This window comes from Calonectris borealis, chromosome 3 (assembly GCF_964195595.1).
Source record: "Calonectris borealis chromosome 3, bCalBor7.hap1.2, whole genome shotgun sequence".
In the NCBI taxonomy this organism is placed as follows: domain Eukaryota; kingdom Metazoa; phylum Chordata; class Aves; order Procellariiformes; family Procellariidae; genus Calonectris; species Calonectris borealis.
Window position 1 is genome coordinate 81,533,528 of NC_134314.1, and position 15,633 is coordinate 81,549,160.

A 15,633-nucleotide genomic window follows, 5' to 3' on the forward strand; every position below is an offset into this window, starting at 1 on the left:
TTATGAACCCAGTTTGATCTGGGATGAAAGCCTACACCAAGCAAAACTGCATCCTTGTGGCAAAATTTTGCCCAATTTGCTGTGAGAAATTCATATTTAATTTTAGGAGGAGCAAGAAACTTCAAGAAAGAGCTTTTAGAAGCCTTTATGAAAGGCTTTTAAATACTTATGTATTTACAAACTTTTATAAAGTTTGTTCTGCTATAATTTTGTAAACATGTCTTTCACTTTAGAGGTAATCATATGCAGAGGAATTTAGACCTCACTTACTTGACAGAATGTGAGTGGAAAGACTGTATTCCAATTATGAAAGTTAAAGCCACAATAAGAGCCTTGGTTTGAGACAGGAGGATGTCCACAACCACTCCAAAAGACGCACAGTAGGTTTGGGAGTGCTCTGTAAGAAAGTTGTGTTTTCAGGCCAGAAACTTCACCAGCTTCAGTTGTGCTGATGTTTTATATACATCCTAGACTAGGGAACCTAAACCTGAATGCTCACCCAGAAATTTTAATCTAGTTCTTTCAGATAATATCTTTGCCATTCACAGGGCAATTGTAAGAATGAAAGGGAAGTTAATACTCAAGAAATTCATTATAAGAAAGAAAACAGGTGACCTAAAGTCGCCATGGCACCCCAACCTGGCAGGGATTCTTGGGCAATTTGTTTAGAAATACGTCTGCTGTTAATTTAACAGCCTGAACTCTTTCCCCAAATCCCTTACTTTTTGGAAACTCAGGGGTGTTCGCTTATGCAGAAGAGGAGGTGCATTCACAGCTGTACACAGTTTTCAACCGGATTTTTATGTTTCATGTGTCACTCTGAAGTCTACTTTTAAAAGTATTTTGTCCCCATTTGTTTGCCCTCTGACCCACGGAGAGGTCTGACTCATGAACCCTCGCTCCCGACGGCGCTTTTCCCAGCAGAAGAAATGGAGTAGCAGGTCTTATGGGCCCGGCGTTGCTCTGTTGAAATAAAACAAAAATCCAGCCGTGAGATACATAGGAAGCAGGTCAAGATTTTAATCTTACCAGAGAGCGGGGGGCTGAGCAGAGCATCTATAAGTCATTAAATCTTCAATTTTCTGCCTCTCCTTGAGGCTTCCCCTCATTCCCCTTGGGACTGCCAGGGAAATCAGACTCACTTCAAATGCTTCATACACTTGGAGTAGAAAAACTGCTACAGAAAAGGGAACAAAACCCTGAAATAAATCCCCCTCTCAGGTAGCCAGGCAAAACTCACTGAAAGCCATAAGTTTCACTGCAAGCTGGCTTCTCGGTGCCATGGAAAAGAGCAAAGCCACCACCCGTGCCGGTGTCACAGCTGCGGTGCCCCAGGGTGCAACACTCTCCTTCTCCCCGGGGTGTCTGCCCATCATCTACCTGGCGGCGGTAGCTCACAAAGATGCTTCCCAGCAAACTTTAAGCCACTGGAGCACTGCAGTACAGCCGCACCAGTAGGCAGCTCCACATGACTTAACTCCCCGCACATTTACTCTGCAGCCTACACAGAGTTCTCTTCCACCCACTGCATCAGCTAGTTTGGGCACAACGAGCAAGGCAGCAGCCACAGAGGGAGAGAACCCACCTGCAATGCAGGCTTTGAGACTGTTTGCCTCTCTGCCCTGACCTGCCGGACCAAGCCTCTTTTCACCCTCGGCCAGCCTCTGCTGCTGCTCGTCAGTGGTCCCTCGGGGGTCAGGTTCAGGCAGGAGGAGAAGGACCTGAGACACCAGAAAAGAAGAGAGAAGTGGGAAGATACAGTAGGCTGGAAACCCTCTTGCTGGAAGGCTGAGACTTTGAAACAAAGTATTGCCTCCTTCTCCTGCACCTGCCCTAATTAGGAACATGCCGTACCTGGTAGCTGTTAATCAGAGAGGGTCCAGGTTAAGCCTCCTGTCAAGACATTGTATGATACTTGGTCAGACACATGCAGATGATTTACCATGGGTAGACAGTTTTAAAAGCTAACAAGCTATATAAAGCTCTGCTATTTCTTAACAGTGCCGCACGATCTGAAGTGTTATTGTGCTTCTTCAGTGTCTGCTCAGGCCACCTCTGCTTTTTTTCCTGCATTGTTTTTCTACCTGCCATGCTGTGTTTTGATATCTGAGACTCCTTGCAAATATGACTGCCCTGCTGACAGAAGACCTGTTCTTCCAGGCAGGGGTCAGACACCCTCTTATCTCCCTTTTCATACCCCACACGAGAAGGGCTATGGTTTCCCCCCTTTGAGAACTTGTGCTATGCCAAGCAGTCCTTCTTCTCACCTGGGTGCCAGGCCAGGATACTTCCATCAATTTTGATTTTTTTTGTCTGCAGTTAATGTTGGAGCAGCACCCCCATGGTCTGCCATTAAAACCAAACCCCTTTGTTTTTGGAGCATGTATGTAGTGAGAGGAGAATGCTCTGCTATTGTGCAGCAGATTTGGCTGGGAGAAACCCCCTTTTTGGCCATTCATCTCAGTATTTCATTTCAGGACACAACAGTTTCACCTTCTGAGCTCTTTACATTCTCTGGGGTCTCCTCTTCCTCTTGCTGCTTCTTGGCAGGCACCATCTTTGCTTCTGCTTTTTGAGTTCATTGTCAGGTTGGTATTTGATCCTCTTTTTATTTCTCTGCCTTCTATAACCCAGGTGACTTCAGTAACACCTTGGACTGCAAAAGCAACCCTGTGTTGACGAACTTACCTCTCTACCTTGGTTTCTCTTACCTCTCTATCTTGTATTCTACTCAACATTTCTGCCTGTTCCCTCACCCTCCCATCTGGCTATGCAGAGCCAGAACGACAGCCACTGAATGCTCTTCTTTGCAATGTTCCCCTTGCCTCTGTCACTGACGTTAACTTCACTGTCACCTCCTTTCGCATCTCCACTGTCAGATTTTATTCCTCTCTCTCCTCCCTTTTCATCACCCTGGCTTGTTACTGGAAACTGTTGAGTATTTTCTTCCTTTCCAACACTTCATTTGTTTTTCTTCCTGTGTTTGCTGTGACATCCCTTGCCCAGGCATTGATTAACTCTTGCTTTGCTCTTTGCCACTTTCTCCTTTCTGCTCTGGAAGGACTTCACACAGACTGTCTCTACCAGCACCATCTTTCCTTCTCCTCAGACACATCACTCCCCACGTGAATCTCCTAGACTCCCACTGCCAACCTGGGGTAAGGTCTCTTTTGCCTTTTTCTTTGAAACTCCACACAGCTCCCCTCCAGCCAATTTTCTTGCTTTTGCTTTGCCCTATTCCTTGTCCTCTTTTAATACCTCAGGACTGGTCTCTCATGGCTGTCCTCATGTGCAGTACACTCTTCTACACCTAATATACTTAAAGAGCCTTGAAGATTCATGTATCCAAATTTCTTTTTGGTCTTGTGGCTTGGAAGCATACCTTCAAAAAGAAATCTGTCATCCCTACTTGTTAATATTGCTTCAGGAGAAGGATCTTTAGGGTAGATGAACCCTTAAGAAAGACACCGAATACGGTGCGACTTACACTCTAAATGCCAAACATTCAAACCACAGCTTTGTCGTATTTAAGGTCCACACCATTTTGGTTTTGCCTCAGACGTTGGGTAAGCACGTGGTTAAGCCTCCACTGCATACCCGCTTTGTGCTGCTAATAATTCATAAGAGAAAGATTGCTGTGCTTCCCATCCCCTCACTCCAGATGCTAGCACAGCCATCTCCATTGCCCTCCCAGGGAAAGGGGCCCCACTCTGCTACAGCTAACAATTGCTGTTTCTTAATGGCAAATACCATTCAGCTAAACCAGAAGCCTGAGGAAAAGCAATTTTAGGTTCACTTCCTAGATAAGAAAGAAAATTCCTTCCTGTTACTGATTCCATAAAGGAGAATGAGGTAACCTGCAGAGTCTGATAAAGTCAGCCCTCTATTTCAGCTCTGGCTGTGGGCTATGTTAGCACAGAAGACAGGCAGCTCACAAGGGATTAATGCAAGACACACAGAAGAAAGAAAATGATTTGGTTCTCCCACTCCCCTGAGGGGAACCGTCTTTGTTTGCCAGTACTGAGACTGCAGTGATACCCTTGATGATCCCCCTGCAGTGACTATAATTCATAACTTGCTGGGTAAGTCACTTAGGAGCAAAAGCTTCTAAGATTTCAGATTCCCCTGACCAGTCCTACGGTCTTTTTTGTCACTCACCAGCGTTCCCGCAGCCGTAGGTGCTTTCTCAGGGAAGGAGGTAGGAGGCCCTGGTTCATCCCTCCGCTGGCACGGCACAGTGCTCCCCCTCCGCTGGGCATGCAGGCCAGGGTGCCTTCTGGTCCTTTATCTGCCCGGCTATGCTGGTATGCTCCAATCGAAGGTTTGGGTGTATATGCCATTTGAGAAATGAAATACAGTATTAACTCATACCTATATGTGCAAGGACATGGACATAAACGACCTCTGAGCATCCTCCTGGCTCCCCATGGGTCTCACATCATAAATCCTTTCCAAAAAGGAAAGCACGTACTCTGCTCCCTTGCTGTCATTGATGCTTGTGTCAGTGTTTGTTTTGCTTTGCTTTGAGCTTAATAATTGGCAAATCCTGGAGTGGCAGCTGGACCAACTCGCCGTGCGCCCAGGCAGTGAGGGGAATGCTGCTGAACAGCGGTACATTGCTGTCAGGGTGACGGCTTGCTTGAAAGGTGGTGACAAGTGGTACAAGAGCAGGAAATGTGTTTTCCAGATACCCAGATTTAACCACTTCCCTTCCTTTCTTTTTCAGGTTTTCTTCTCATCTGGCTCATAGGTACGGCCCTGTACATCAATATGCACAGAGACAAATACAGCAAGTGTCTTTGTTTGCCAGCCTTTGCACAGACAAACCCTCGGGCCTTTTTTTTTTCACAAAGATGAAGGGAAAATGTTCCCACGTATGGATTTTGCAGGAAACGGGAAGTGGGTGACAGTGACCGGGGCTGTGACCTGGCAGACCTCGCCGTCTAATGTAACGCGATCTCACGGCGCTTGGGAGAAAAAAGGGAAGAGAAGTCTGGCCCTGGGACTGCAAATCACAGGCCGTGATGACAAGAGGGGGCCTAATAAAACTCAGCACCCTTCACTTTTAAATGAAATGAGTGGGGAGGGGGAGTGGGGAAAGGATAATTTATTGCCTAGAGATATCCCAGGGTATCTCTTTCCTAGAAATGCCTTTCACTGGCCTGTAGAGCTTCAGTGATGGAAAATGTTAATACAGCTTTCAGCAGTTAAGGTCTTTATTTGAATTAATTATAACAGCCTTAACAACAAGATTTAAGCAGTGGAGGATGGGGACAAGAAGGCCTTGCATTGCCCCCGATCCTGTCTTATCATATCACCCCCCGACTGCCACCTTCCTGAAGGACAGCAGTGCTCCCAGAAAGGAAAGGCTGGGATCTCCAGGTGGCTTGGTTGACATGGATGGCATAGGTACATGATGCTGAGAAAACATACCATCGCTCTAGATCTTCTCCGACCTCTGATTTCTGACTTTCTGTTGAGGAAGCCACGGGAGCAAATGAATTTTACTGAACAATGCTGCTATTTGTTGGCAGGTTGGTCTGGTTTTGCAGTGACTGTGATCAAAATAAATTGGCTTCAAGATATGCTCCCACAGGGATGGAGACTCGCTAAATGAACTCATTTGACCAGAACGGGTGGGTGCAGAGTCCAACAGCAGCCTGGCATGCCAGGACGTGCCAGGGCTCAGGGAGGGCTCCTGGCTCCCTCTTGGAGGAGTCGTTCGGTCACTGCTGTTTTCATTGTTTCATTTTGTTGGGCTTTGGGGGTTTGCACTATAATTTTTAAACAAAAACAAACCAACAGTAATAGACAAACTTTGGGAGCTTCAGAAACTCTGCTGATATAGGCACTTGCAGTACTGAGATACTGACATCTCTTTGTAACTGCGAAAACAAGCTGCAAGCCACAAAAACACAAGTACTCACACAAGATTCTATGCAAACTTTTTTCTGGTTGAGCTGGAAATGGATGTCTTTCCCAAAGGATTTTGATAGCTCTACTTCTGGACCCAGAATATTTTTAATTAAATTAAATAGAAGGGAAGATGGAAAGGCAAATTAATTAAGAGCTTTTTTGTTTGTTTGATCTCACTAGATGGTTAAGCTCAGTTTTTATTGAATCTTTAGACAGAGATTCTGATTTGTTTAATCTATCTGTCTGATTATTATTATATTTCTGGTAGGGTGAACACCAAAGAATAAATGAAAGATAATGAAATAAACAGAGCCAAGCGTGGCTGTGCCCTAGAGCTGTCCTGTCTCAAAATAGGAGCGCGTGTTTCATCTCTCCAAAGCAGAGATTTCAGGACTCAGCTGGCACCAATAAAGAGGTATCACACTGGGAGAGAGAGCTGTCGCTCTGCTGGGCTGCCGTCTGCCCCCAGCCCCCTGCGCAGGGGCGAGAGAAGAGATCTGCATCTCTGCGAAGCATTTACCTCCTGGACGTATTCCGTAGAAACCCGCTCACCGCATCCTGTTGAGCTGAAGCTATAGAGCTTTTTGCATGTCTCAGGAATAAAAACTGGCTGGTTTCAGGGCTGTGTTTGGTACTGCCAGCCGGGCCAGCTGTTAAAAGCACAACTGGTTCCTAAAGCAGCTGTTAAAATCTGCCCCCAGCAAGTTCCCCCCACCGCCGCCACCGCTGCTTCCTCTCCCACATGGTCGCACCCCTCCTTCTCCTCCTCGCTCCCCTTGGCAGTGCCCCCTGAGCCCCTCCCCAGCCCTCCCTTCCTGCCCCGGACCTGCCTCCCAGTCATCGTGTGAGCCAGGTAGTCCACATGGTAGGAAAAAAAAATATATATACATATACACATCTCACAGTCCTATGGAAGTGGGAAGAATGCTCCTCCTCCCCTCACCCATGCTCTTGTGACAATTTAGCACTTGGTTGGGTTGTTCCTGCTTTCTATGTCTCTGCTCCTGGGAAATCCCAGGGAAAGGGAAAGGCAAGGTGTCCACCCCGCCACACTGGTCCCTGCCAGAGCGTCCCTCTGCCCTCTGCATGGTTCACCAGAGCGTCCCTCTGCCCTCTGCATGGTTCACAAAAGAAGCTGCCTCTGCTTCACCCTGCGTGGCTGTTCACAGCATCTTTGCACCGTGCCCAAGCAGATCCCAATGTTCAATGTAGCTTTCTGTGTACACTTTAGCAGAGGCAAAGCGCTGCGAACTTTTCCTTCAAATCCAGATTGAGGGAAAAGCGTTGAGGCCTTTCACACTCTAAAAAAGTTCAGCTCAGACTGAGCCAAAGTTTTCAAAATGACATCTTTGTGGATTTTCTTCTCTACACCAAATTTGGATCTTGTGACTTTTTGTGCTGCTGCAGTCCGAAAAGAATAGATATCTTCGTTCAACTCTGTGCACACTAATTCTTTTTTTCCACAAAATTCCTGAGAATCAGCAGCAGAGTGTGTTACATGCATTTCACAAATGGAAAACTGGATGCCAACTGGTCCCAGATAGTCTTGATCCAGTACCGTAGTTATCATATTAACTTTCCCAGCCTACATTTAACTTAGCGATATGTAAAGAAAATCCTACTTCGCTTCTCCCCAGATGAAAAGCACATTAATTTTAGCCAAAACCCAATCTCACATCTGGTATCCCTCTGATACTAGCAAAAAAGAATAGAGAGATAACTCTATTTGCTGTCCTGTTTACTGACGGGGGTATTCAAGCTTAGGGGAATCATATAGATACCTAAATAGACAGAGGGAAGGAAGCAACAAGGCTAAAGAATAAATTTTCAACACACCAAAAAGTAAAAGGCAATGGGAACTGACTTGGCAAATGCTTACTTATGGAGTGAATGGGATCAGGATGGGATCCAGTCTGGAAGAGTTCCCATGAAAGATCAGAGTTTTCTCCAGTGGATACAGCCCTTGTCGCAACAGATATGTTAAGAGAGAGTATATCAGTGTAGCAAGCAGTGAGTGAATAGAGAGAGATTCATATTCTCAGAGGATGAGCTCCCAAGTGTGGTGTGCCTAACAGGACTTTATTGAATTATTCAAACATCTCCTAAATCTGTGACATTGCACCAGAAATCACAGGAGCTCACACATCTCTCTTAAAAGATCATGGGCACATCCTGTTTCGGGTCAGGATTTAAAAAATACCTGGAGAACAGCCTCTTGCACAAGCTCCTTGCTTTCCATTCCTGGCTGTAATCCAAAAGGGTAGCAGTCACTTTACATTTGAACACTAAAAGTAAACTGGACCAAAGCAGAAGTCCTCATCAGGTAGGGTTGGTGCTGATCAGCTGGGTCGGTGCTGTTGGTTGAACAAGGCAGTATTTCTGGAACAGAAGTTTCTATTGCATACTATGTTAATAGGAAACTTCTTTGAAAACTAGCAGGATTCATCCTGTCAGGTATACTATTAGCATTACTATTTGGTGTTGAACTGCTCTTTGGAAGTGTTGTTATTATCATATTTTTTTAAGCACTTAATCGTGTACATTGCATAGGGGAACATATGCCTCTTCTCCTCCTGGATGTACGTGCTCTGCAGTGGAAATAGCAGAGCTGTTCAGAAATGCAATGCACCTGCAGATCTGTTCAAGGAGTGATATCCAAGTACTGCCAGGGTGGAGTTAATGTCCGGTTAAATGTTAACATGGGGCTCAGTTCCATCATTTTACAATGTGTAACCTGCTGCGAGTAAATGATAAACTGTTCTGGGTGCAGCCCTGGTTGCCAAGTACTTACATTTCATGTTGTTGCTGTTCAGATGAAAAGCAAATAACTGTCATTTGAAAACAGGCAAGCAGAAAAGATGCTGCATATTGATTTCTTACTCTCCTAAAGGAGGCAAGAAGATAACCATTGCACTGGAAATTATGTTGCCCAGTTCAGTATTTTCTATGTATTTCTAAGAAAACAGCACAAGGTGCCGAACCAGAAATAGGAGAAAACTACATACTGCTGTAGGACAGAGCCCGTAAGGCATGCCAATGTTTCTTCTTCTCCTCCTCCCTGCTTGCCCCTCAGCTCCCAGTACGAAGTGTTAAAAACTTGAGCGCAGAGCCTAGAGCTGCCTGCAGCTCTGGCCGCCCAACATGAAGTGCCAGGCTCTGGTAACTCTGACATTCTACATCCTTGCTGAGTCCCTGACTTGGTGGAAGCAGGGGGCAAAGATAGCCTGGCTTCTGTTTGTCCTCTTGAGATAAAAAGTGTGATGGGATCCAGGAAAAAGTTAAATATTCTTACAGAGGCATTTTGCAGTTATGCTAACCAGGACAGATACTGCAATAGACATTAATCTCCATGTTCCAGGCTGGAAGCACATCATGGGCTGAAGCCTGGCTTCCCTGAGCCCTGCGGAGGATTGTGCAATCATTGCCCACATTCATCATCTGAGGTGAGAGGGGAGGGCGTCACCTTCCTCTGAAGCATCCGGCACCAACTCCGGTCAGCGGCAGGATGCCGGCCGCGGTGGACATGGCCGTGCTCCAATATGGCAAGAGTTACATGCCCTCCACTGAGTTAAAAGAGCAGATGCAGCCAGATGTCACCTCTAGCCACGCGTGCCCCTTTCACATGCACACGTGCCATGCTTACCAGCACTTTTCACCTTCCCCAACCCATGAGGAGAAGTCCAATCTTTAGATAATTTCTTTCCAACCTGGGGCCCTACCCAGCTTCCTGCAGACATCAGTGTGAATTTGTTGCTGTCACCTCCCATGAGTTTGTGATCCTCAGTATTCAGAGACTTTAAGATGCAAGGCCAGGCAAGAGGATACAGTGGCTGCAAAGCTGCAGGAAATAATACGCAATTCAGCACTGCTGACAGGTGCTTGCTTTCTGACCTAAATTTGAAATTACTTCATCACTCCTTAATATGAAGAGGTCTTACGCATTTTATTATTAGGGTTCTTCCTTTTTTTCCTTTTTTTTTGTGTGTGTGTGCGTGCACTTTTGAGTTGTCCTCTCCCACCCCTGTTTCTCCCTCCACCTCACATCAGTGTACACTGCAGATTTCCTCTGGCACTTTTATAAGCTGCCAAAAGGGAAGTGACCTGCTTACACGTCCAGCTCTGCAAGCTGCCTCAGCAATGCTTTTCCTCCCTCTCTGCAGCAGCCCTGGGCGAACACAATGTCCTCAGCCCTGCATTTGAAGCAGGGAGGTTATGGTCTGCACCACAGTTCACCACCACAGTTCACAGTCTGACATCTGCACTCACTGACTTGTGACAACGCTGTTACAAAGCCTGTAGTCACTGACTTCAGACAGAAGCCAAGGAATAAGATTGTGATGATGATGATGATGATGATGATGATGGTGATGATGATATTATTATTACTACTACTACTACTACTACTACTGTTATTACTATTACTATTACTATTATTACTATTATCAGTGTGAGCTGCTGACAGTAGATGTCTCTCTGGAAATAACTCATTAACCATGAGAGCTGCCCACGGGAGGAGCCGCCCAGAGCCCTGATCCGGCAACACTTACGCAGCAGGATGCCCAAGTTATCAGTGAGGAAATCCACGTGCTTGACTCTACGTATGCAAGTGTTCTCACTAGTTCCTGAAGGCAGCAAAAAGAGAAAGTCCTACCCATCCTCACTCAGTGCTCTTACTAATGTTTGCTACAGTAAGATGTTCCTGTTTGTTTCTGCCCTTCTAAATAGTGAGGGAGTCAATTTGCCCTCACTGAGACTCAAACTGACCCTCCAGCAGTCCCTGACAAAACTTTATTTTCTTTGTCTCTTTTTCAAAAGTCTTGGCTATATACCTGTAATAAACTCCTGGATCCTTATGGTTACATGTGAAACCAAAGACTTTAATATAACAATTGAGATTTTAGGAGATTTCTTGCCACCACCCTAATATCATGGATGTTAGAAAAATAAAACCTTATCATCCTGCCGGCATCTTATCATCATAAAAGCTTATCATCCCAGCCAGCAACTAAGCACCACGCAGCCGCTAGCTCACTCCCCCCTGATGGGATGGGGGAGAGAATCAGAAGTGTAAAAGTGAGAAAACTCGTGGGTTGAGATAAAGACAGTTTAAGAGGTAAAGCAAAAGCCGCACAAGCAAACAAAGCAAAACAAGGAATTCGTTCACCCCTTCCCACCGGCAGGCAGGTGTTCAGCCATCTCCAGGAAAGCAGGGCTCCATCACGCATAACCGTTACTTGGGGAGACAAACGCCATCACTCCGAACGTCCCCTGCTTCCTTCTTCCCCCAGCCTTACATGCTGAGCATGACGTCATACGGTATGGAATTTCCCTTTGGTCAGTTGGGGTCAGCTGTCCCGGCTGTGTCCCCTCCCAACTTCTTATGCACCCCCAGCCTGCTCGCTGGTGGGGTGGGGTGAGGGGCAGAAAAGGCCTTGGCTCGCTGTAAGCACTGCTCAGCAGTAATGAAAACATCCCTGTGTTATTAATACTGTATTCAACACAAATCCAAAACATAGCCTCATACTAGCTACTATGATGAAAATTAATTCTGTCCCAGCCGAAACCAGCACACATCCAGTCTGTTCCTTTGACTGATGTACAGTTATATTTCCATGGCCAGTCTAGGTCTAACCACCTTGAGGTTAATAGAGGTATCACTTGGGAAGAATGCCTGATACAGTAAAAATATCATGATCATTCTTTCTGGATTTGTATCTAAGTTTTCCACTGTTCAATTTTATTTCCATGCCGTCCAATATCTTCATCAGTTTTTTCCAGATTTATAGCATGGAGCTAGGCAAGGAGATCTCAGGGAAGTCCAATTTAAGAACTCAGAGATAAAATAGAGAAAGCTTTATGATTATCCTATTTTTATAAATTTCCTTGTTCTGTGTTAGAAGAAAGGCAGTTCTAAATATTGCTTGCTGGTTTATGAGATGCTTGCAGCAGCTGACTACTTTCAGCCACTACAAATGGTAAAACACCTCCAAAGAGCCACCAAATCCAGAAGGCTTCTGGGACTGGATCCTAACTGGGAGCCATCAGCGCTGTGCCACCAGTGAAAGTAGAGACACTTCATAGGCCTCAGGATTCTCTTGGCCTCTTCATTGGAGAAGCATATGAAGCTCAATACAGATGGAAAAGTATAAAGCAACCTCATTTCCTTAGACAAAGGGAAATGCCAATGAAAGTTATCTGCCTGTGATGAGGACCAAGCTAAGAAAGTGGACCATTTTCTAGAAGTGCATTAAATGTTTCACTCCCAAGTAAAGTGCAGGAATATGAACAGACATATGTTTATGAAATCAAGTATGGAAGTTTCTCCTCAAGACCTATAGATATAACCCAAACCTGAATGTAGTCAGGTGGGATCTTTCTGGGTTAACAGGCTCTGCAGGCAATTGCCAGGGAGAAGGTGCTGGAGCACCGCTGTCTCCGTGATCGCTGGCATGGCTGTCTGGGGTCCCTGCCGTCTGTCCATGCATGTACAGAAGTGCCCCCACATCTGAGCAGAATGTTGCATGCTGGTCCCTGGCTCTGCTGAGAGAAATTCCCACCTCCCCACTCCCAAGTGTGAGGTCTGAACTGAAAATTACAATAAAAATAAACCTGACTGGTGAAAGCATTTGGTGAACTATTTTATTTGCAGTTTATTTTCACCCTGGAACCCAAGATCTCTATATTCCATGCTTCAGTGTTGCTAAACATTTGAATTATGTTTTTTAAATTTATTTACCTTATTTTTGTCTCCCATCTATAATATAATTTTTTCATTTCTGCCCACAGTTTTCACCCTTCTGAATCCTTGTAATTTCCCTGTTCTCATCAGGTTTTTGTATCTCTTCTAGTTAGGCATCATCTCTACATTTGTTAACATGTCATTAGTTAATTCCATGTGTCATTAATAGATTATTTGAATAAAGATCCAAAGTTCACTCAAGCCAAGGTAAAGTCTCTCATTGATTTTTGTGTATTCCAGATCGAATCTCAAAACTTGCCCTCAAACAGATCTCTTCAGTTGCAGTCTCTTGACAGATACCTCCCTAAAGCTGGATATACTGGGATTGTACCATTCATGCATGTTTTCCTTAACGCAACTTGGCAATATGTAGTCCCTCATGTTTGTGCAAAGCCTATCTGAAATATTTTTTAAGTGCTGTGCTGCCTCATGAGACAGTGGTATCAATGGACTTAGTAAATTCAAATCTATTGCATATCCTGTATCACTGGCTTTGAAAAACAAAAGACTCTGTATGAAACACCGCTAATGTTTTCCTGGCCCTTGCTGCTCCAATCTCGTAAGTCAGAGCTGCTCTGGGGCCAGACCCCACTCAGGAAAGGGAATCAACACTCCCAGCCCTAACACCTGAGCCCACCAGCCCCATCCCTGTGTGGCCCGTCCTACCTGGCGTGCAGCCCAAGGCAGAGGTTCGTTGCCATACAGATAAACTCTTGGAACTAACTTCCCTCCCTCCCTTCTGCCTGCCCTCTTGGCTAACCTGCCTTTTCAAAAGAGCTGATCTCCCCCAGCATCCCATTTGGGAGCAAAGCCTTCGGCTGCTTCACAGTCCGGGGTGTGCTGAACGCGCTGCTGCAGGGCACGTGCCCGTCTGTGAGCCTGTGGGGAGGGAGGGGGAGAGAGAGAAGGTGTTAGCGAGGAGGAAAGGTCTTTCCCAGCTGTGATAGGGTATCGGGAAGCAGAGAAACATAACTGGGGGGGTGTTGGGGTTGTTGTTAATTCCTTTTTAAAGGAGGAGGCTGTCTGCACACATTTGCCTGGTGTGACTTGCTCTTTTGACCACAGGTTTACAGAGTGACTTTGAAAAGCGCAGGAGCTTTCTCTTTCCCTAGCAGGGGTGAAGCACGGCACTGCCCACCTGCTTCTCTGCCTCTACTAGCTTTTGAATTGGAAGCAGGAGAAGAAGCAGGGAGACCATCAGGCCGGGCACCAGGGGTGGAAGTGCCCATCTCGGGCAGCAGGACTGGTCATGATGGACAGCAGCCTGCCCCATGCCCCCTGGCCCCCGGCCCCCATGCCCGCCCAAGCCCCTTCCCCTGGCCCCCGAAACAGCTCTACCTCCAGCTTATTTATAGTCCTTGAGGACAGAGGCTTTGTCCCGTGGTCTGTAATAAAGCTGGGTTTATTGTTCTTTCTCAGTTCTGCCTTACAATTTTCTCTGACCCCTTGGCAGCCGTACTCGATTCCCTAGAGGTCTTCGCACATTATATTAGAAGTTTACAAGCCAGCATCTTTTTTTTTTGTCTTTTAACCAAGGTGGATGCTATCTACTAACTACAGACATTGCTATAGTCCTGTGCAAATATCATCAAGCCATTATTTCAAATAGTAATGTACATCTAGTTAATCCACATTGATACTGATTTTTCAGTGTGAAGGCTATTTTGCCTGATAAATGTTACAAATGTTGTTGTTACCTCTGATGATTAAATCCATATACCGTTCAGCTCAGCTTTTCCTTTCAGGGTCTGATCTTCCATGGCTAGTTTTCCCTTTTCTCAGCATTTACATCCTATCACTGACTGAGCTCAGTGGGAATGGGGAGTGCTGGCTGACCCACAGGACAAAGTCCTCACTTAGTCTGCAGATTGTTTCTCATTAGTGAAATGACTACAACTATCTTTTCTAAGTTTCTAAATTTGCTATGCCCTATGGTTTCCCCAGCTTGAACTTAAAGAGTATATGATCCCACATTCTAGATGATACTAAAAAAAGTGGACAAGATATATTTTTTTATACATATTAGACCCTTTAATTAGTATAGGATATTTCTGGATAAGTAATAATGAGACTGACAAGCAAGTAGAATTTTTGAGATTATAAAGAGCATTATTTAGGGACTTGAATTTCTCCCCACAGGATTATTCCAGCTTGGATTTAGGAACAGTGCCATGACACTATGGAGAAATTACCTTTGCTGTGGCACACTGTTTTTATTTGAAGAAAAAGGAGAAGGGCAGACACTGCAGAATGTGACTTACTTTTACTCTCCGGCAGGCTGGGGCCAAAGTCAGGAACAGAAAAGGATGTGGGCTCCTGGACCTGTCTGGCAGCAGCTATTTTGGGGGGTTATAAAGCATTAGGTCAACATTGAAGTGATAGTGACTCTAGTCCTGTGGGTGTGCTGGCCATCTGCATGACGGTATGTTGTATGCTTGTGCCAGGTGGGATGATATGGCTTCTTACTACTCGGCTTCTCTTTTTTGAATCTTCTTGTCATTAGCCAAGAAAAAAGATAGTTAATTTCTAGAAGGCTTTTTCTTGACAAGTCCATGTAGACTTTTATGAATCTTTTTATCTCCTAAGTTTTTAGAAGTTTGTTTAATTATTTGTTCCAATACTCTTTCAGAAGTTGAAGATAAGATGACTGTTCTGTAATTCCCAAATACTCTTTTTTGTCCTGCTTTTATTATCAGGAAAACCTTTCTCAGTTATTCGATATCTCACCTGCCTTGTTCAGGTGCTCACAGAAAACCAGAACTGGCCCTGAGTTTACTGCAGCCGATACTTCAAAGATCTTAGGATAAAGTGAAGCAGCCTCAGCCAACATGAAAGCATTAATTTACCAAAGTATTACTTCACCCATTCCTTCATCAGTTCAAGCTTATAGCTGTGTTCACTACCTGGAAATTGATTTTTCTTTATTAGTCCATATAAAAGAGACCTTAATGCAGCAGCTTTCTTGCCACTATTTGCCA

The 15,633-nt window shown here is 45.2% G+C and overlaps 1 long non-coding RNA gene across 1 annotated transcript; it reads right to left on the minus strand.

The window, feature by feature from the left end:
- Window positions 1-782: 782 nt before the first annotated feature.
- LOC142081411 (uncharacterized) lies at window positions 783-5,824 on the minus strand. Its single transcript, XR_012673319.1, has 3 exons — window positions 4,159-5,824; window positions 1,586-1,721; window positions 783-963 (listed from the first exon to the last, which is right to left on the minus strand). It is a non-coding gene; the product is annotated as an uncharacterized LOC142081411 (long non-coding RNA).
- Window positions 5,825-15,633: the final 9,809 nt, after the last annotated feature.